This window comes from Lolium rigidum, chromosome 3 (genome assembly GCF_022539505.1).
Source record: "Lolium rigidum isolate FL_2022 chromosome 3, APGP_CSIRO_Lrig_0.1, whole genome shotgun sequence".
In the NCBI taxonomy this organism is placed as follows: Eukaryota; Viridiplantae; Streptophyta; class Magnoliopsida; order Poales; family Poaceae; genus Lolium; species Lolium rigidum.
This window is the reverse complement of record NC_061510.1, coordinates 270,299,324-270,322,659: the sequence shown is the minus strand read 5'-3', so window position 1 is coordinate 270,322,659 and position 23,336 is coordinate 270,299,324. Positions and strand designations below refer to the sequence as shown.

The 23,336-nt window shown below is 43.2% G+C and overlaps 1 long non-coding RNA gene and 1 pseudogene across 1 annotated transcript; both read right to left on the bottom strand.

Annotated features, from left to right (window-relative positions):
• Positions 1 to 19,380: 19,380 nt before the first annotated feature.
• On the bottom strand, positions 19,381 to 20,068 carry LOC124703424. The gene is made up of 2 exons (XR_007003108.1): positions 19,763 to 20,068; positions 19,381 to 19,639 (listed from the first exon to the last, which is right to left on the bottom strand). It is a non-coding gene; the product is annotated as an uncharacterized LOC124703424 (long non-coding RNA).
• A 1-nt stretch (position 20,069) lies between these two features.
• Positions 20,070 to 21,295, bottom strand: LOC124696508 (annotated as a pseudogene).
• Positions 21,296 to 23,336: the final 2,041 nt, after the last annotated feature.

Sequence of the window (23,336 nt, the reverse complement as noted above, 5' to 3'; positions counted from 1 at the left end):
TCGACTTTTGCGGCCTCTTCACGCGGCTCTGCCCGCGCTTCGCCGACTTCCTCTCTATCGGCCTGCCGCTCTACATCGACTTTCGCGGCCTCTTCCCGCGGTTATGGCCGCGCTTCGTCGACTCCGTCTGCGTCGACATGCCGCTCTACATCGACTTTCGCGGCCTCTTCACGTGGTTATGACCGCGCTTTGCCGACTCTGCCTTCCTCGGCGTGTTGCTCTCCGTCACCCCCTTTGGTGGCCTCTGTGCGCGTGGATGATAGCTCCTCGTCGGCACCTGATTGTACTTCGACCTCTCCAGTCGCGCCCCTCTCTGCGCATGAGATAGCGCAGCTTCACTGCATGCTTGATACTTGGGATTCCAGTTTACGTCAGCAGCCTCGCGGTCCGAGTCTCCGCCATCGTCCTCATTGCACCCTCTTGTGGCAAGGTTGGCCACACTTCCTCCACCTCGTTGGACGCGGGATCCCGGTTTACGTCGGCCAGTTCCGGGATCGTCGGCGAGGCTGGCTCTTCGGGATCTTCTGCGGTTGCACTCTCCGATCGGGACATTCTCGGGGGTCTTCGTGGTCCGCTCGCTACTCCGGACTCTTCCTCGCCGGGCGCTGCGGGTTCACGTGAGCGGCTCTTCTAGCACTGCGCGACCACCACTTTCTACACGGTCGGGTACGTCCCCGTGGTATCCGGATTACGGAGCTTCCTTTCATATGACCTCCGAGTCCTCTATCCTGTCTCGCTCTTCGGTCCCTTATTTCTCCTGTCCGTGTTGTCACGGCTGATGGTACCTCTATTCCCGTTTCTAGTACAGGCACCCTTTCTACTCCCTCTTTCTCTGTCCCTGATGTTTCTCATGTTCCTCGCCTTCAGATGAACCTTTTCTCTGCTAGCCTGACTCACCGATTCTGGTTGTCGCGTCATTCTTGATGCTGAGTCTTGTGCGGTTCGGGATCATCGCACACGAGCCCTGGTTGGAGCTGGCCCTCGTAGCCGTCGGTCTCCGGGGCTTTGGGAGTTAGAGCGGCTTCGTGTTCCTTCCGCTGCCACTTCATCTGCCGGTTCTCCTCCGGTTGTTGCCTCTGTCACCGGCTCTTTTCAGCGATGGCATCATCGTCTTGGTCACCTTTGTGACTCTCGCTTGTCGTCTTTGGTTCATCGTGGCCTTCGGGGTCTGTCTCTGCGGAGATGGGTCGTTACACTTGTCGGGGTTGTAGGTTAGGCAAACAGATTCAGCTTCCCTATCCTACTAGTGTGTCCGTCTCTCGGCGACCGTTCGATTTAGTCCATTCGGATGTTTGGGGTCCGGCTCCCTTCGCTTCGAATGGGGGCCATCGATACTATATCTTATTCATTGATGATTTTTCACGGTACACACGGGTGTTTTTCATGCACTCTCGCGGTGAGGTGCTCTCTATTTATCGGCGTTTTGCGGCCATGGTCCGCACTCGGTATTCCTCACCCATTCGCGTGTTCCGTGCTGATTCTGCCGGTGAGTATATCTCTCGGCGCCTTCGTGGTGTCCTTGCTGAGGAGGGCACCCTTGCTCGATTTTCTTGTCCCGGCGCGCATGCTCAAAATGGCGTCGCCGAGCGTAAGCATCGTCATCTTCTTGAGACCACCCGTGCTATGATGATTGCCTCTTCTCTTCCGCCACATTTTTGGGCTGAGGCTGTCGCTACGTCGGCCCACCTTATTAACATTCAGCCTTCCGCTGCTCTACAGGGTGGCATTCCTCTCGAGCGTCTCTCTGGTGTTTCTCCGGACTACTCGACTCTCCGTTCATTTGGTTGCGTCTCGCTATGTCCTTCGCCTCCTCGCGAACGCACCAAACCGACCGCTCGATCCGTTGAGTGTGTTTTTCTCGGATACAGTGATGAGCATAAGGGCTATCGCTGTTGGGACCCCGTTGGTCGTCGGATGCGCATCTCTCGTGACGTCACATTTGATGAGACGCGTCCCTTCTATCCTCGTCCCACCTCGGGTACTTACCCGGTGGATGATATCTCTTTTCTTCTTTTTCCAGATGCACCCCCTGCTGTCCCTCCTCCCCTACCTCCTACTTCTGATGTGCCCCCTTCGACGCCATCCTCTCGTTCGTCTAGTCCACCTAGTACTCCTCGTTCTCCGGCTTCGGCTCCTTCCGATTCTGTCCCCTCTTCCTCTTCTTCTGATGACTTGTCTTCTACAGATGACCTTCCTCCTTCTCGGCCTGTTCGTCAGCGTCGTGCTCCAGTTCGTTACTCTCCTAGTCAGTATGGTCTCTCTGTCGTTTCCGAGCCGACTTCTTATCGGGATGCCGAGTGTCATCCTGAATGGCAGCTTGCCATGGCTGAGGAGATCGCTGCGCTTGAGCGCACGGGCACTTGGGATCTTGTTTCTCCCCCTTCTGGTGTTCGTCCCATCACGTGTAAGTGGGTCTATAAAATTAAGACTCGCTCTGATGGATCTCTTGAGCGCTATAAAGCGCGTCTTGTGGCTCGTGGTTTTCAGCAGGAGCACGGTCGTGACTATGATGAGACTTTTGCCCCTGTGGCTCATATGACTACTGTGCGTACCCTTCTTGCCGTTGCTTCCGTTCGCCGCTGGTCCGTCTCCCAGCCTTGATGTTCAGAATGCTTTTCTTAATGGCGAGTTGAGTGAGGAGGTTTACATGCAGCCTCCTCCTGGGTATTCCGTTCCCGATGGGATGGTTTGTCGTCTTTGACGTTCTCTCTATGGTCTCAAACAGGCCCTCGTGCCTGGTTTGAGCGCTTTGCCTCTGTGGTGACTGCTGCTGGTTTCTCTCCTAGTCTTCATGATCCAGCACTTTTCGTTCACACTTCTCCTCGTGGACGCACCCTTCTCCTTCTCTATGTTGATGATATGATCATTACTGGTGATGATCCTGAGTATATTGCCTTTGTCAAGGCTCGTCTTCGAGATCAGTTTCTCATGACTGATCTTGGTCCTCTTCGCTATTTTCTTGGGATTGAGGTTTCCTCCACTTCTGATGGCTTTTCTATCTCTCGAGAGAAGTACATTCGGGATCTTCTTGCTCGTGCTGCTCTTGGGGATGAGCGCACGGTTGATACTCCTATGGAGCTTAATGTTAAGCTTCGTCCTACTGATGGTGATCCTCTTCCTGATCCCACACGTTATCGTCATCTTGTTGGGAGTCTTGTTTATCTTGTTGTCACTCGTCCTGATATTTCTTATCCTGTTCATATTCTGAGTCAGTTTGTCTCAGCTCCTACCACTGTTCACTACAGTCATCTCCTCCGTGTTCTTCGTTATCTTCGTGGCACGATCACTCGTCGCCTTTTCTTTCCTCGTTCTAGCTCTCTCCAGCTCCAGTGCTACTCGGATGCTACGTGGGCTAGTGATCCTACGGATCGTCGTTCACTTTCCGCTTACTCGTGTGTTTCTTGGTGGTTCGCTTGTTGCTTGGAAGACGAAGAAACAGGTAGCGGTTTCTCGTTCGAGTGTTGAGGCTGAGCTGCGGGCTATGGCTTTGTTGATTGCTGAGGTGACCTGGTTACGGTGGTTGCTTGCAGATTTTGGGGTTTCGTTACGACACCCACTCCACTTTTGTCCGACGAGTACAGGTGCTATCAGTATTGCACGTGATCCGGTCAAGCATGAGCTGACCAAGCATATTGGTGTTGATGCTTTTTATACACGTGCTCAGGTGCGGGATGAGGTTGTTGCGGTTCATTATGTGCCTTCAGATTTGCAGTTGGCGGATTTCTTTACAAAGGCACAAACTCGAGCGCAAGCATGACTTTTTACTCTCCAAACTCAGTGTTGTGGATCCACCATGAGTTTGCGGGGGGGTGTTAGAGTATATATCTGTATATTGTAGTTTCCCCATATGTTAGGGGGCTTCCTGCATATTTGCACTTGTACATGTACTATATATTGTGGCCTTTGGCCCCTGGTAATACAACAAGCATATTGCCTTAACAATAGGAATAGGGTGTGCATGCATACGTTCATAGAGGTGAGTATATGTTCGTATTTATGTGTGTCTACGTTGTTTCAAAAATAAACATGCCTACTAATAAACAAATACATAGCGGATATCAAGATTGGTTTGATTCCAATAATCAAAAGGTGCGGGAAAAAGGTCGAAGCTTCGGGCCATATACAAAATCATGTACTGTTTGCAATAGCCACATATACGAGGTAGGTCTAAATTAAACGCTATTCGTCTCGAAAGTAACTCGGACAACTGTAACTAACTCATGATTAAAGCGATATTATACTTTAAACCAACCGCACAAGGCATACGATCAAGCGAGATCATGCACATCGTACTCCCTTCGTAGATCTGGGACGTGAGCCTAAATATTTTGTGACATGTACACATCCATATTTTCGATCGTTCGAACACCGCTCCACATAAATTGGGCAAGAGGCCGGGCAAAGTAGATATGGGCCACATCCTCAGGGAGAGCACACAACACACAATTCCCCTCCGAAGTGCCATGCCATGACGCTTCTTGATTTGTTCACTCGAGGGTAGACGGCATTTTGCCTACGTTGCTCATTTCATGTTGTATGCATATTGCTAGTGCCCTGAGATTGTTGGAACTATTAGTTGGGGTATCTGATTCTATAGATGTCAACCTTTTTAAACCGTAATTCTTGTAGGGCTCACTCCTCATATGTTTCTTCATGTACTCCTGTTACGTGAAACTTGTCTAAGACTAAATTTAGATGTATCTAGACGCTAAATTTAAATTCTTGACAAGTTTCGTGAACGGATGAGTATTATAATTAATGGTACCTGTGATATGCACGCTTAATTTTGTGAAAAAAACGACGTCTTTTTCTTTCTTTCTTTCTTTCTTTATTTCTTTCTTTCTTTCTTTCTTTCTTTCTTTCTTTCTTTCTTTCTAGAACAATCATACTAGACCATGAACATCATGACTTTGAAACAGATAAGTTGCAGAGCACGATATATAGAACGCCTCGCTCTCATCAGGGGTTCCAAGGTTACCAACCCAACGCGATCACTGAGCGGTTAGGAAGTAAAAGCACACACAAGGAGTAGTACTATTATTCTTTTAACCAATGTACGTGTCCTCTGATCTTGCACAGGTGCGCACTGAATCGCACTAGAGACAAAGCCGTGTTGAACAAAATCTGCTCAGCTGCCAAAGTAGCTCAATTACCGCGAGCGTACCACCGAGATTATTACACTAATCGAAAAAAGGAGTGAAAGATAGAAGCTTCCCTAAAATTAATCATGCTTAACATCTCAGAGGTAGGCCTAAAGTGCAAATTTTATGTTAATAAACTGACCTAATTTGGAAAGTCCCATGCTAATCATCCTGCGTTTTCGATTTCTAGAATTCAAGCCAAAGTGTCATGTCCAAAATAAATTCAGAAGAGATAATATATTCTAGAGATCCTTCAGATCGCCAGCTAGTAGCACCAGTGCTTAGTTTACTCTTCCGTCGTAGATCTCCCGACGTAAGCCCAAATATCCTGTGACATGTACGCACGTCCATTTTGGTTACTATTTTTTGTGAGTAGCTTGGCAACGTGGATCGCCCGATCTGGATTTGTCAATTGACGGGAGACAAGAACGTGATCATCAATCGATCGAGCTGGTACTATATTTCAAGATCGATCTAACGTGTTTTTGACGGGCTTGCTTAGTATAACGCCGCCCCTAACTCGTGTCATTTGCTTGGGCACGGAGCCGCCGCGAAAACTGCAAAATGGCGTTGAATAAATGGCAGTAGCAAGTGCCCTTGTCGCTCTCTAGGTAAAAGCTAGAGGCCATTGAAAAGTGAAGATAGTCGAGTGACTAGGTAAAGTATACTCGAGCGGTCGATAGATTCGCATGACCGGCCGTGCGTCGTGTTTAATTACTATTAGTACTTGGCGGTGATTTATTATAAGTAAGCTGTTCTTGGATGGAGATATCTGGCAGGTCACACTGCACTTTCTCTCGTGCCAAAGTTGGAGACTGCGGTTGTAGGCATGTGTTGCCGTGGTGAAGCAAATTAAGTGTACAGTACGTGTATAGTGCATGAATATTAATTACTTATTAATTACGTACACCCATAAGGGCATGTACAGCGCCAGTGGCGGAGCCAGGATTCAAAAACTGTGATGTCAAGCTTTAAAATTGCGAAGAATTTCTTCCGAGAACACATGTATGTAGACAAGTTAAGATCTGACAACAAAAAGTTGTTGCTATGAAAAAGCAATTTAAGTAATTGATAAACAGAGAGAATATATCACATAGAACCAGTAGACAACAACAATTTTTAATTTTGAAAGTATACTAATCTTCTGAAAACTGGAAGATATGGAAAACAAAACAGGTCTTACAAATAAAAGGCAAGGGTCAAAGGACTCGGTCTGGTGTTGAACTGATCGACGAGACGACGAAGCCACGAAGTTGCTGTAATGCCATGGCCGTGCCTCAGCGGCGATCGAACTGATGTAGATGACTCGACAGAGACGGACGATTGGATGAACTGCGAGACTGGGTTCTGTGCTGCCTTGTGCATGGAGAGGTGCCCCCATGCCTCATGTCCGCCCTCACCGGTGATAAACGGAGGTAGGCATTTCTGGGCGTTGGAGCGGGCGGGTGTTAGTATGATTTAGGAGAGTCGAAATTGAGGATTTATACATGAGGAAGTTATTACAGAAACATCAAAACATAATAGGAGAAGTAGCTGCATAGGAATCGTGGGGATCATCTAGGAAGTTAGGCGTTTCCATTGCTTCCTTTTGCAAAGACCAGGCAAACGTTACCCATGCTTGAGTGTCAGTTTCCAAAATTCTTGCGTTGAGCAGCCGGGTATGTATACTTGGGTATTAAAGTTTCCAAAATCTTGTGTAGTCGCTTGACAAACACTGCCATAACATGGCTCCGCCACGGTACAGCGCGAGGCGCTAAGCCTAGGCGCCAGGGTCTAAATCCCAGCGATTTGGCAGTTGTATCGCAGAATTTTGCAGGCGTCGCTGCAAGATTTTGCGTCGGTCACTTCTTTAGAGTTTGGGCTGAAAATCTAATCAGCTGAGGAGATAAGATCTCAAATTGGAGGCTAGCGTTGGAGCTGGGCACTCTTGCGAAGGAATGCTCGGATTAAGTTTCGTTTTTCCTCTGCTCAAGCGTCTATACTAGCGTCCATCATTGAACATGCCCTAAGAGTCCTTAGTTTACTCTTCGGTCGTACATCTGGCGACGTAAGCTCAAATGTCTGCTGACATATACGCATCCCTATTTTTGTTACTATTTGAGAGTAGTTCAACGAAGTGGATCGCTCTATTTGGATGAGTGTCAATATACCGCAGACAAGAACATGATGAATTGATCAAGCTGGCATATGTATTGGCGGTCTAACTTGTTTTTGACTGCCCCCGTAGTTTAATGTCACCCTGAAGTCGAGTCATATGCTTGGGCACGGAGCCGCCGCAAAAACTGCAAAAAGGCGTTAGAAAATGGTTGTAGTAAGTAGTCTTGTCGTTGTCGCCTCTAGCTAAAGCGGCAGTCTAAATAAGATAAGAGAGCGACTAGGTAAAAGTACTCGATAGGCTGATAGATCTCCGTGCACCGTGTTTAGTTACTACTTGACAGTGGTTTATTTTATGTGTGAGTGCCCTTTTATTCGTATATATGGTGCGTCATGGTGCAAACTCTCTTGTCGCCAAAGTTGGGGACTATGATTGTACGTGTAAAGTGCATGTATGCAAATCAACGCTTGTGTACTCACCCCCTAGTAAAATAAATTAATCATGCTTCTCAAGGTGGTAATTAAAGTTCTACAACAAGAGATTTTGAACACGTGGGTTAATGAAGGAAATATGTACTCGACCACCAGTAACAAGAATTGATTGTTGGAAAGAAGAATAAAAAGTCCAGAAACTGCCTAGAAGAGATTTTTATTTTCGTACTAGTAGGCATATCCTAAACTGGTTCAAATTCAATGCCGCACATGGTAGTAAACCAGTAAGTTGGTCTCGAGGCACATTCATTTCTGCATACATGACATGGTTATTGCATTTGAAAAGATTCAATTTAAGATGTCGTTCATTATCTTATAAGAAGCGATTGGAAGGAAATGTTTCAGTAACCCGTGAGAAAGCTCACCGTGAACTTCAGCAAAGAAGAAGAAACATACATATCCGCGTACCATGCACACCAACCATATATGCAAGTTAGTATAGAAATTCTTTTTGTAATGGATGTGAAACTGGTCACTATGTGGTAGGAGCTCACATTTTAGGTCTAAGTTTGGGAGGCATCTAGGAATGCAGGAACACTATATTGCGGTGTCTTGCTCCATTTTGTGATTCTTATAGGTCGCAAATGAGCAGAGTTCTTTGAAGAAAATTGTTTTTTCTACCAAATGCCTCCGAGCTATGAGCGGATACAAAAAAAATTGTAGCAACATCTACAAGATTATCTAATGTTATCAGAATCATCATGAAATATATTTTCGTAATATATGTATTTGATATTATAAAAGTTAATACATTTCATATATAGTAGGACTTATAAAGTTTGACTTTAACCAAACCTAATATGCATCCTAAATTGGGAAGGAGGGAGTAATTGACATTGGTTTATTATATGTGAATGCCCCGTTTATTCGTCTAAATGTTGCGTCCCCGTACATACTCTCTTGCCCCCCAAGTACAATAAGGCTTAATCAACAACCTCTAGGGGTTTAAATATTATATTTGTGCTTAGTTGGATGAGAGAGAATATGAGAGAGAAGATAAGTGGGTCTCATGCAAGAGTTGGCTCTAGCACATGCTTCTAGGTACCTTGTGAGAGTAAGAAGTGGGTCATGTATTAGTAAAGTAGTACGTCCTTTCTATCTAGCTATTGTACATATTAGCTATAAGGTTGGCTCTAAATAACATGGCAATGCCTTATGCTAGTTGTTGCATCTACTATTGAACATGCTCTAAGACTAGTCATAGTGGGGAGTAACATAGAGTAGTAACATGCACATGTTACTACTCTATGTTACTACCTCCATAGTGGGTAGTAACATATATGTGGTGTCATGCAAAACCATATTAATTAGGTTGTAGACTCATCTTGTATTGAGAAGTGTGATGTTATGGTAACATAGCTAGTTACTACCTCACTCTCTTTCTTCATTTATTACCATGCCATGTCACCAAAATACTTTGGAGTGTGTGATGTTACTAGCTATGTTACTCCCACTATGAGTAGTCTAAGACTAGTCACAATGCATAGTACTACCTCCGATTCAAGGAATAAGGCGCCCTCGTTTTACGTGTTTTTCGTTTGACTAAAAATTACTTCAAATATATAAAAATTGTTTGTATGAAATTAACATCATTAGAAAGTGTTTTTTAATACGAATCCAACGATACTAATTACATATAATATAACCGAGATTTTGTTGCTTAATTTTTATGGTCAAAGTTCGCCTTGGAATACGCGTGCGCCTTATTCCTTGGGATGGAGGTAGTATCATATAGAAGTATCATGGGTATGATACTACTATATGTTATTATGTCCACAATGCATGGTATAATATGCTAGTATCATAATGTTTCTATATTAATTGATTTGTAGAACCTCAGTGCAAATGTACAAGATTTGTTTGGCATTAAATTTTCTAGTACTACGTACGTGCTATGATACGGTATCTACCTATGATACTACTATCATCTCTCCCTTATTAGTTGCACTGCCACATCAGCTTTTTGCATGCACATGATGCATGATACTACCTATGATACTCCCATTATGGGTAGAGTATAATTTTCATTAATGATGCAAATCAATTTCTTCGACCATTGTAATTAGTTGTTTTATTTTACTTTTTGCAGTGTAATTACTAATTAGTGGTCGTTTGATGACATACCATAGTGTTAAATCTATATACTGTTACATTTAAGCTCGGGTGACAATGAAAATAATTGGTCTAGCACAAGTTTCCACGGTTTGATGGCATGTCCTAAACAATTTGTACTTTATATTTAGTAAAAAACATGAAAAAAAATGAAGAAGGGTCTTATTATTCACAAGATCCGAAAATTATAGGAATAAAAAGTATTTATGGTGTCTTTATTTATGAAATAATGTATCAAAACTTAAATATATGTTTTAAAAATATTTTCTCCCAAATCATATTTAAATGATTCGGGAACCATCCAAACATAATAAGAAATCATTAAATTAGTTATGGTATCTAAAGCAATTTGGACACATCATGAAGCATTTGTATTGGTAAACCGAAGAAATTCAAGACTAGGAAATGTTAGTTCTCTTATAACTATTCCGATTCTATTATAGGCAGCACTACAACAAATGCAATGTTAACGGCACATAGGCCATTAACATTAATATGAAAAATCCTGGAAGAAAATCTAGATATATTTAAATGATCTCGTGCGACGTGCATGGACGCGTGGTAGAGGATAAGGCGCGGAGAAATAAGTGGTGGGACCCACATTTAGAACGGTTTCTTTGACCATGCGCGCTGGACACGTGGCATGCTAGCAAAGCGGGCGTCGTAGGAGGCTGATCCCCCAGGGGAATTGAATCGTTTTCCTATAAATATCTGCCCATACAACTATACAAGTACCACGCATGCCAATTGTATGTGCAAGTTACTATAGTACGTATTTCTTTTGTAACGGATGTGAAACTCGACAACCATTGTGTAGTAGGAGCTCACATTTCAGGTCTGAGTGTGGGAGGCATCGAGGAATGCAACGGCACCACGTGTTTGTTCATCTCTACTTGTATGTCCATTCTGTTACCATTCGATTAGCTTTCAAATGAGTTGGGAACTATCCAAACATATTAAGGAACCATTGAATTGGGAATTCTATCTGAACAAATTGAATTGCGCATGAAGCGTGAAACATTAGCATTGGATAGTAAATGAAAATAAACCATATGTACTAGAATATTAATCAATCATACTAACCCGAAGAGACACAACATAGGCAACACTACTTGCAGCAACCGATGCAATGTAAATAGCACACAAATCATTAACATAAACATGAAAATCCCCAAAGAAAATCTAAATATATCATCAAACTCGTTTATTATAGTAAATGTAAATCAAATAAAATGCGTACTCTAGCACCACAAACAAGCATTAACATTTAAAACGAGAATAAAAATTCCAGAAACCACTTAAATGAGCAGAAATACTCTACCTCTTAGAACTAGATGCGCCCATTCTGGGAAACACATATCAAAACGTCGAAGTTTTGTGAAAACATATGGGGTCCACATCCACATACTATATGCGTGCATATAAAGTTTCGCGGAAAAAAATATACTCCTTCAGTTCCATTGAATAAAGCCTATATTTTTTTAAAAAAAGTCAAGCTAAGTCAAGTTTGAAAAAAAATAGAAAAAGTATTAAGAACTATGGTATTATATAGATATCATATGAAAATATATTTCATGATGTATATAACGGTATTGATTTTGGATTGCATGTGTTAATGAATTTTTCTGAAAAAAACTTGGTCAAACTTTACTTTATTTGTCTTTTGGAAAAATTATAAGCCTTATTCATTAGAACGAAAGTAGTAATTTCTGCGACTTTTGTAAAGAAAAAGAAAAAAATATTGGTGCCACAAAAATGACTTTTCACGAGACTTTTTTCTTTGCCTTTTACCTACGTCACTACATATGTTTGTTCTTACAAAATGTTTCATGACATGTAAAGGATACATATATGTAATTCTCAAGAAGAAATGTTTTAAAGACGTTTTAAAATTCCTTTTCCGTGATGGGAGCATTTACTCCCGTGAGCCAAAATGCCATGTCCCTAAAAGAGACTTCCCTTTATCAATAGGCATCTCCGATCCCGCTTTTAATTCAATGCGGCACGTGGTAAGCCTCTAAGTTGCTCTCGAGGCACATTCATTTCTGCATATATACATCGCATGGTTGTTTCATGGATTAAATTCACTTAAAGATGGTGGTGTCCGTTCCTTCTCTTAAAAGGGGCAGTTGGAAGGGGATGCTTCATCAACTCGGGAGAAAGCTCAGCGTGAACTTTCGCGAAGAAGAGGCAGATACATATCAAGTACGTCCTCCGTCCCATGAGACATGTTGGAGGTTTGTCAAAATTTAAATGTATGTAGATACTATTTAGTGTTTAGATACATCCAAGTTTAGATAAATCTTAGATAAGTTTGATGGGACGGAGGAAATATCATGCATACCAACCACATGTACAAGCTAGTATAGAATTTCTTTGGCAATGGATGTGAAACTGCACCACCATATTGTGTAGTAGGAGCTCACATTTTAGGTCTGAGTTTGGGAGGCATCCATGAATGCAGCAGCACCAGGGATCAGTTGTCGACTTCATTTTGTGATTCTTATGTAGGAGTATTGCAAATGGAGAGTTGTTGACGTAATTTGTTTGTTCGACTATCAGCCCCCGAGAGCTATATATTGACCTGGCAGGAACGAACAAACTATGTCGCTCAACTAACCTCAGTGCATCGTGCTGTTTTAGGGATAAAGAATCTAAAGGTATAATTGCCACACCCCCATGGGGCTCTCACAGCGCTTAGCGCTTCTCATCCGTTGGATCTTGCCTGATACTGGATCTTGGGTGTCCATTGTTTGCACCGCAGCAGTATAAAAGGGACTCCCCAAAGTGAGAAACCCTAGCCGTCTGCAGTCTCTCCCCCAATCCCACCTCTCTCACCCTCCCCCAATCCCGTCTCTCCTCCTCCCGTCTCCCTCTCTTCCTCCTCCTCCCTGGACATCTCTTCCTCCTCCTTCCCCATGGACACAAATCGCAGTGGATGCCCCGAGCTTCACGCAGCAGATCTCCTTAATGGCCGGCCCATGGGGAGGAGCACGGGAGCCCGCCGGCCGCCGTCATGGCCGGCCGCCACCATCGCCGACCGCCGCCATCACCGGCCGCCGCCATCGCCGGCGCCACAGCGACAGTGCCTTGGCTGGGCGAAATGGTTGGCTCCCGGTGGGAGGCCCATGGAGAGAAGCTTGGGAGACCACCGGCTGGTTGGCCGCCGGCGGGAGGCTCATGGGGAGGAGAACGGGAGTCCACCGGCCGCCTCCATCCCCGGCTCAACAGCGACCTAGCCATGGCTGGGGGAACGGTTGGTCGCCGGCGGGAGAAGCCCCGACATGGCTCGAACCGCCGATGTGTGTCAGATCGAGTCACGTATGTGAGACATCCAATTTTTCGTGGTGCTAATTCCTTGCCTGGCCATTTTTACTATGCAATTTATTCAATTGTTTGCTCTATGTATTTGTATGTATGATTTAACATCAAATCGTTTCTCTAGCAGAATTGGATTTGGGACTACAAGGCTTGGGAGGTCAAGAGGGAAGGCCCTGCCATAAATGGTCGCGGAGAAAAATGATGTTGCCACTGATGATAAGCTAGAGGCTCTGTGATTATGCAATATATACATAATTACTTCTGGCCAATCCCACTTTTCCCCGTCATTTTCTCCTTAAACAATATGGCTTGCCTTGATCTATCTATCAATCTCCTCTACTGATTGTAGTTGTTGATTAGTGAAGTACATGTGCCTTTTTTAAACAAAATCTCACCAGTAGTTATTTTTGGGTATATTAGATCTGACTGCGAGCTCGTAATGGCTATTCAGCTGGCAGTATGAGATAAATTGGAAAAAAAACTCTGGTTTGTGACTTCTTGTCATGTAAAAGGGCTTTAGTTTCTATTTTGTTCACAGCATGAGATTACTGATTTTACTTTAGTCTTTGTATACAACTAAACATGGTTGAAGACAGAGTCCAGTGATTTCATTTCTTATTGATGGCTCACTTGTGTTTGTGCTAATTGCCTACTGTTTTGCCTAAAAGCAGTTTTCTTACGAGTCGAAGAGGAGGATATTATTGCGGACAATTATGGTGCCAAAAATAACGAAGTCTCGGGATGAATGGTCCCAAAATGGCCTTGAGATTGGGTCTAATGGTATGGATGGAAAATCTGGATTTATTTCATAAGTTCTAAGGGAAGAGCAAGTAGCTTCTTTGAACAAGTTTTCCCATAATGCAAACATAATGTCACATCCGATTTGGATGGCGAGACTCTATTCCACATGGTAACTTGTCTTTTACTAAACAACTATTATGGTTCCCACATTGGAATGCTTACCTATTATTTGTCATAAGCATTCCATTAGTTTATTTATGGGATTGTATTTCGTTCTATATTTACTTGTTTTTGTTATGTGTCGTGCAGTGATGGAGGTTGAGAAGCCAACTTTGCAACCGTATGGTCTTCTAGAAGGGTTTTTGGGTGCTTGTTTATGTCAGCGGAGGTTGTTCACATATTCATACTACTTGTATACGCCCTTATGACACAAAGTTTGGAATCAGATCTTGGACCCTATGGGCAGTGTCGTTGGCTGTGGAGCTCACGAGGCTTGGTATTCACTCAGATGCAATAGTTCTAAATCATAGGGCCGAGAAAGTTCATCAGCTCCTATATGCTGAGAGGGACAAGGTTAGATGGTTTCAGTTCTTTGTTACTACCAAACTGAGAAAGTTCATCAGCTCCTATATGTTGTGCTTTGATATTTATTGAATAGCCACATAAATCAACCTCATGCCCCCAACTAATGTATCTTACTTCGCTCTCTCAGAAAAGCTACTGAACCTTACTTAAATAAGTAACTGCTTGGTGCTCCAAGACATACATGTATTGGGCATTGCTGGTTTTGATTGCTTTATTTTATCAGATAGTTGTTGATGAATCTTCTTAATAGATCAATAATTGAGATTCCTTTGGTACACAAGAGGATATCATTTTAGAGCTTTAATTCACTTACCATTTCCACGTTTATTTGTGAACATAGTGGATTGAAAACCTTTAATTTGTTTTACCAAACAATTGTAATGGAACTTTACATAAGTTTTCAGTTTGTACATATTGTTTTTCAAACAGCTGTGTATGGTTATGCGATGCAGGTGTCCCAAGCCAGTGGCAACATCATATGGCCGGTGCCACTATAATTGAACCTTGCCGCCCTCCTGCATACATAGGTGAGTTGCGCTTCCTATGTAGGATCTAACTTGGTGCTGCTGCTTTCCTTATTATACGGATGATTAAATTTTGTCTCTATCCTTTGTCTCCTGTTTGGAAGAAAAGTTCTATGTGATTCATAGCATTTCCCTTCCCAACTAGCGCATTGCTGAGACCAGTGCTGAAATAGCTGTAGAATTTTGTATGTACTTCATTTTGCAACTTTAGGCATCCAGACAGTTTGGTACTTTGGTTAAGCTCAGAATTATCCATATGCTCTTATAATTTTATCATGTAGTGGAGCTCTTCCACCTTTTGTTTCAAACAACTGAGATCAAGGCAGAGACATATTTACTAAGAGTATATAGCTAGGTTTACAGAAAATCTCATGAGAATACGATTTACTTCTCTTGGAGACTGATGTTTTCTCTTCAGCCAAATAATTGTATTGTTCATGTCTTCTTCTTGGATGTAGGTATTTTAATTTCATCTCTATTGCTCTCCAATTGATAGGCTGAAGCTATAGGGCAGTCTGCCACATCGTCGATATCTCCTTCACCTCATTCACCGCCTGCTCTATAGTGTGTTGTATACAGGTATCTACCAACTACCATATCGACTTCATGTATTGTTGCTTCTGGGTATGGACAGTAAAGTAACCCTTTTCGTGTTTTCTTATTTATGATTGTGCTGCTATAACTAGGTGTCTTCTCCAAGGTTTTCAGTTATAATTTTAGTAACTTTCAAGCATGGAAGCAAGATGAGAATAGGTAAGAACCATGTTTTTGGGTTTCTCTTTTAAAAGGGCACTTCAGTTGTCAAGTTTCTTGAATGTTGTCTTGCTAGCCAGTAAATTTCAATGCATCAAGTTAGTTTCCACTGTTGAATTCTTATTTGTTAACTGCACAGCTTGGCATACGTAACTTTTGGTTTTAAGAAGCTATTGCTTCCCAGAAATTCATAGTTGCCATGTTAGATACTCTGGGTGATATCACTGGACATTTTGTTTGAATAAAAATGAAATCACTTCTTGCCTCTGTATTCTATTTATTTATCAGGGTGTACTGCTCCACCATATTTATATTTACTTCTGAGCAAAGCAGTGAAACCTGAATTTGTGTATGTTTTGTCAGAATCATCAGAAATATTAAAACTAATTATTGATGTGTGCTGGTGATGGTAATGTGTTGGACATGAAATTTTTACAGGTGTGCGACTGTGTCAGTGGTTTTGGATTCTCAGTACATGCTGGCAAAACTTTCAAGTCAGGGGTTCAGGTTTGAATGTTTCGAGTTAGAATTGTCCCTATTATTGTAGGAAGTTTGACGCATCTCTTATGACTACTTGCACTTGTTTCGATTAAAAAAAAATTTAGCTGTGTCTATGGCACATTGCCAACCTGCAATGCTGGCAGGAGCATCCACGTCATGATACTATTGTAATGATGTTAAACCTTTTACTGCATACTATAGTAGGTCCATATAGACCATACCAATAATAATATGTGGCTGCTTACATGGGAAGAAAACTTGTTTTGTGATGCTCTTCAAGCATTGCGGATACATAACTTCTGTTCTTAGCTGTTAATGTTTTGTGTTTGGTATCCTGGATATTGACGTCTCGCAAGTTTGCATTTACTGATGTTTCCAGATATACCACTATTCTGTCCAAGACTGTTGGTAATATTGAACAGAGGTTTGCATAGGCTATAGACTGTACATGTCAAAGTTTTTGATGCATAAGTAAATTTGGATTCAGAAACTGATAATCCCGTGTCAAACCACCATGCCACGATTCATATAAATATTTAGAAATTCCATACTAGAGCAAGGCTGGAAGGGGGGTGGGGGGCATTTTGGCTCAAATTTCTTGCTGATACGGATAGGGTAAATTCTACAGGGAGATAGGAGGATATGGGTATTAGAAAACTGTGTCAAAGATAAAAACATCCGCGATCAAATTGGAAACATCACATTTATTTTCTTGAACTCAAAAATAAGAATTTTGGGTTAACTGATACAATCAACTGGTGCATGTAAATAAAATATGATTTTTCTTACTCAGGAAAGAGGAACATACCGTTTAGCAGCAGGTTGGCTCTCATTGTTGACTTAAATGGATGATTCCAAACATGGCTTTCAGTCTAATTGACAGGATCCGAAGAACCAAATATCCAATGACCTGCATTATATGCCTCTTCTTTCTCTATCGGTGTAGGCTTGTGATGAGGAAAATGGGTTAGGCAGGAAGAACTAATAATAAAAATATAAATAAATAAAAGAAAAACGAGCCATAGTTGATAAATAAAACACGTATGGGCCGAGTGTGGCTCAGTCCATTATGTAAGAGAACCCCACATTATCGTCGCTGGTCCGGCTCATGAAACTAGACATTCCACTCTTTTCACCGTCCATTTTCTAATATAGTTTAAAATTTACATAAAAAGTTCTACTTCTCTGAAGATTAAAAGAGAAGCAACATGCAAACTTCATTGGTCCAGGATATCTCACTTAATTCTCATCCTTGAGAAGTCCTTGCATGTATTGGCCAGATCTGGGAGAATAGAGACTAGCAAACACGACATAAGTGAGGTGATCTTTTACAATTTCATGCATTGAGATCACGTTTACTCCCCTTTTGATGAAAACAATACATTGCTTCGCCTTGTATATTTTTCTCTCTATACAAATTATTTTTAGCTTCTAATATTTTCAGCAAGTAAATGTTACAAATGCTTAACCAGCATTATTTCCATCTTCCTAAATTACACATTATTTCTGATATTTTCAGCAAGTAACAACTGTTCTTTCTAATATTTTTTGCACCTTTAAATGCAGTTGTTGTGGCTATTCATTTCAGGTCAGTATATGCAATCTATGCTTTTCTTGCCATTGTGTTGTGTTTTATTTGGCTCCTCTAACTGACCTGGGTTTTTTAGCCCAAATATATTTTGGTTATTTTATATATAAGTGCATGTATATACTTATTTAGTTTGACATTCCATTGTAGCCAATACGGAGAAGTTTAACCTTTGCCGCATCTATTACTTACCTGCTATATTGGATGGAAGACCTACTAAAATAGTAGCAGTATGTTCTTTTGCAAGTCACAAAATGTGACAAAACTATTCAAGATCGGTCTGGCCAGGTAATTGCCTGCATATTATCCATGTTTGTTCATAGTTATATGTGCTCAATATGCTTTTTTTCTTCATGGTTTACTCAACTCGCATGCCAGACCATTCCATCCCTCGCCTAGGATGTGAAGTAACCACCGGAACCATCTGACATGTCTTCATCGGATAAGAGGTGACCCGTCTTCTTCCTTGCGAAAACCAGTTTTTGTGTACATGTATATAGAGTATACCCCGCGCAGCACTAGCTTGAACTAAGTTCATTATAATTGTTCCCAGAATCAGGCAGCCGTCAGAGAAAGGTTTGTTGGATCTGCAGCCCAAGAAAAACTAAGTTCATCCAATTATGTGTAGGATTATTTTGTTTTTGTATTACGATATGGCCATCGGTGTTACTCTTGTGTCGTTCGCATGCTCTGGACTATGAAGGTTGTGGTATTCACTGTTGTACTCTTACTGTAAATTTGAACTAGCTCTATTTCTTCCTCCATGCAATTCCTCTGTTAGCTATTTTTTTACTTTCATGTGTGCAAAATTTCTTTGGCGAGGGACTTCTTGCCAAACTGCATAATTTGCGAGTTTTGCTTCTTATGTAAATCAATAAATGTATTGATTGTTGATGATACTTCCAAATATTTGAATTATTCATTTGACATGTTTTTTGAAACATTGTATTGATAAGACCTTGCTGTTTGACATGTTTTTGAAACCCATGACCATGGAAATGTGACACCTTCAATGAAAGTACACTGGTTTAGGATTTTGGTTATACCTTTGTTGCACACTGCTGCTGCCAAAACCCAGCAGGTTGGCCATCATATGTATTCAGTGTGACACATTCACTGCCGCAACCAAGGCCCAGTAAGTTTAGCATCATATGTATTCGGTGTGACACCTTCAAGGAAAGTACACTGATTTAGGATTAAAATCATGTATACTTCTATTTTAAATAATTGACAAATGTCATGTAGCATACAAGAAACTTCAAAGCCTGGCAGCTAGCCATAGCACCATTTACCTGCTCCATTGTTGTGATTTGACCCTTGCTCCGATCAAGCGTATCATAATCACCTTGTTTTCTTAGGAAGAAAGAACTTCATCTGAAATTTTGAAAGCTTTTCATAAAAATAAGCCCCAATGTAAAATATGTGTAGGAAAAAGGGTATGCAAGGACACAGCCCCAACCTACCGCTAAAACTCAGGGCCTGAGTTTCTTATCAAGAACATATATCACACTATCACACATAAAACAAATAATCCAAGGAAGATCTTGTATTACATGGTGCTTCTACTTGTTTTCCTTTTAGATACTATGATTACATGCATGTTTCTAATTTGCTGAATTAGACCCAGTAACGTTATGAGAAAGTTTGAATTGTCACTGCATTTCATCACTACCATTTTGAATGATGCGTTCATGCCATTTTAGGCGAATCATACAAGTTTGTGAAACCAAAGAAGACATGCCAAAATACAGACTTGGAATATCACAAGACCAATATGTTCCTGGAACCTGCAAAATATAAAGCAGCAAATTACTCACCGAGGAACCAGTAAATTTGATGTTCGAGTTGGGGGCTACGAATATAAACCAGATTTCAGTTCTAAGACTCATGCAGAAGATAAATTTAGTTACCCAATAAGGTGGGGAGGCCGTCGGCGATTCACCCCGGGAGGCCTGCGACACGACCAATATGCCAAGCAGGGCGTCCTCGCCGGCGTCCCTCGGCTCTTATTCCGATTTATCAGCGTGTCCCGCGGGAAGAGGAGGCCGGCTCTGTGGAGCCCTCTGATGTGGGATGCCTGCGGCCGCTGATCTGGTGGAGATGAGTCCCGGGCCTCCACGTCCGCCGATGTCGACGCCTGGCGCTAGGTCACCCGCGAGCATGCCGAGCTTGAGCGCCCACATGGGCACTTCAGCGACCAGATTCAACGAGGCGAACCACGGGCACCTTGAAGGCGCCCACGGGGACCTGGGTCATCAGGCTCGAGGAGTCGTCGAGCAGCGCCGGGCGGGACCCTAGCATCTGCAGCAGGGCCTGCAGGCCATGGCACTCGTTCGGGAGGTAGATGTACATGGAGAATCACCGTCGGCTCTTGCCGCCGCGGCTACCGAGCGCGTGCGGGAGCCTGAGCACCTTGTAGCCGGAACGGCAGGCTCCCGCTCGCCGCTCGACATGAAGGGCGCGCGGACGTGGTGGCCGAAGGCGTGCATGTAGAAGGTCGAACATGCTGCGCCAGGCGCCCTTGAAGTAGATCGCATTCCCGAGGACAGCCACCATGTAGCTGTTGATGGTGCCTTGGGGCACGAGCTCCGTGATCCGGCCCGCCGTCACGCTCTCGAACCACTGGTTGATCTCGGCTCTCGCTTCCTCGGGCATGAAGCAGATTAACTGTGAGAGATAGATTGGAGTCGAGCATTGGGGCGAATTCCTGGGAAAAAGCTGCAACGATCGACAGGGGCGGACTGGGACTCGCCATGGCTTTGAAGGACGCCGGGCGCGCCTGGGAGCGGTAGTGCTCGGAGACGACGGCGGCGTAGACGGCCCTGAGGCGCATCGCGTCGTCGACCCACACGCCGTTGGCGAACCGCACCGTGGGCTCCCCGTCGTCGCCGGCGCTGTCGGAGAGGACGGGCAGCGCGAAAGTGCGACGCGAGCGCCGCGTGGGCGCGGCCGCCAGCGGGGCTGAGGAAGACGACGATCTGGTCGAGCGTGTCGCCCTTGGCTCCCGCGCCGAGCAGCGCCAGCGCGGCGTGGATGAAGAGCGGAGAAGAGCAGGGGCGTGTGAGTCTCCTGCCGAGGATGGGGACGAAGGGAAAGGGCGCGGCCTCACGTGGTTGGGAGAGAGCAGCGGTGGGGAGTGAGCTGCCGACCACTCAATAGGGAGCGGGGTGGGGAGGAGACCGGAGAGAGAGAGCTACAGAGCGTGGCTTGTCCTTTTTCTTTTGTAAGCTCATTTACTCATGTTCGATTCAGCATGCTTGCAAACTGCTTGGTTAGTACCGATGCAACACACACGCTCTAATTGCGACTTAGTCAACACTCAGCATGTCGTTGTAATGGAACACAACGACGACGTGATCCTTTCAAGAAAATAAACTTGCATACAAAAGTGGTAACGTAATCATCTTTGAAAGCAAAAATAGAAGAAAAAAACATACTTCCATCGTCCCATAAAAACATTTATCTAAATTTAAGTACCAAGATACATTTAAATTAGACAAAGTTATGAAATATTTTATGGAACGGGGGAGTATTAAACTAAATATGATATATGTTTGTACATCGCCAATTTTGAGTGAACACGTGTGTGGATCTTTGTGTAACACACACGATTTCATGGTCTGGCCATGAAACCTATCTAAGTGGCTTCAAATAAAAAAGTTGATAAAAGAAGGAAAATATGAAATACATGTTTATAATATAGATTAAGAGGTCTATATATGCTTACGCTTACTAATCAGATTGAAAAATGAGCTATTTTTTGCAAACAATAAGTTACCCTCAAACCATGAATGATGCAACAAGCTTATGTATATGTTGCTTTTGCTTCTCCTTCCTTACTTCTAATGCTCCTGATAAAACTAGAGTGTTGGTTATTGTAATATATATTTCTCTATTTCCATGATTGTTTATAAGAATGTGCTGCTTCCTTTATGATTCCATGTGTTTTATCCTAATTTCATCCTATTAACTTAGTTTTGTGAAACCTAAGTAATGTATATCATTCAACTACCTGAAATTTATCGTTGCTACACAAACTGTAAATCAGTGAGGATTACACGGGATCGTGCACCAAGGTGGCGTTACTATATCTCCACCAGCAGCGTTAGATGGACCGCTGATGTGACAACACTCAATCTCCGCCACCACCAGCGGACGGACAGCCGTCACACATGTGTTCCATCTCCGCCACCACCATCGGTGGTACACCGCTCCACCGACTGTCAGCGCGGCCGTGCCCTATCTCCACCGAAAATGCTCGCTCGCATGCCAGCTAAACTGGATTTCTATTCTCTCACTCTCTAAGCCCACAATGACAAGTTGGTCCTTCTTCTCCACTCCATTCGTATCATCAGACAAAAGACCACTTGGATTGGCTCAAGGAGTAAAAACAGTTCAAATCTCCACATGAAAAGTACTTGCAGTATTGCACGTATATATCCTATAATATTATCTACTCATATCACTTCAAATAAAATAAAATCAACATAACATAACCATTGAATTAGAATTAGGTTTAGATTTTATGTGCGGTGTGGCCTCTAAAGACCGAACTGCAGCGAGCTTACCTTTTGGTGTATTATATTTTGCTTTTTTTTTGATTGTGCATAAAAATTATTGTTATGTTGTTCATCTTATTAACTTTGTTTTCTAAATCTATATTCCCATTTATCTATAGTCTGTAGATCAGTTCGAATTTCACGGGATCGTGCGCCAAGGCGCACATTTAAATCTAGTGTAAATTCACAGAGCAAACTGCTCCTAGCTCTAGATTAGTCGAGCTTTTTATACTTAGGAGTTTCCAGATCTGCAGTTCCCTCTTCCGTCGGCAGCTCAGCATTTGCCAGTCAGCTTCTCCTCTCCATCATTTCTCTGGGGCTATTGCTCCGGTGTCCCCCCCTCTAAACTTTGTTCTATTTAGACGGCTAGGATCTGCTGATACCCCTTCGTGGGTTGACTTAACATGTGTGTTTGGTTCATGGGCAAACATGTACGGGATGGGATGGGATAAAATATGTTTAATTAACGATTAATAGAAAAGGATAAATATGCCATTAACACACCGGTTAATATGTAATTAACGGGTCCTTTCCCTTTGTGGTGGAGGCCGGACCTAGCGGGCGGCCGCCTACCCGTGCCTAGCAAGGTCACTACCCGCACATATTTAGCGAGACCGTTTCTGTCGACTGGGTGTGGCGCAGACGTAGGAAGCTCGTTGTTCGCCACGCCATGGAGGCCGCCGCTGTCAAGCTGGGGAGCCACGCGGAAAAGCAAGCCCACCGCTCGCCGTGACATGGTGGCCGCCGCTGAGCTGGGGAGCCACACATACAACGGTGGCAGGTGTCGGAGTCGCGTCGACGGCCATGGATTCTCAGGCGGCTAATGAGATTAGTCATGAAATTCACGGATCATATGGTCCAACCTTTCTCAGAAATATTCGGCTTTTGGGATGGGATTATTCATATTTTCTGGTCACGAACCAAA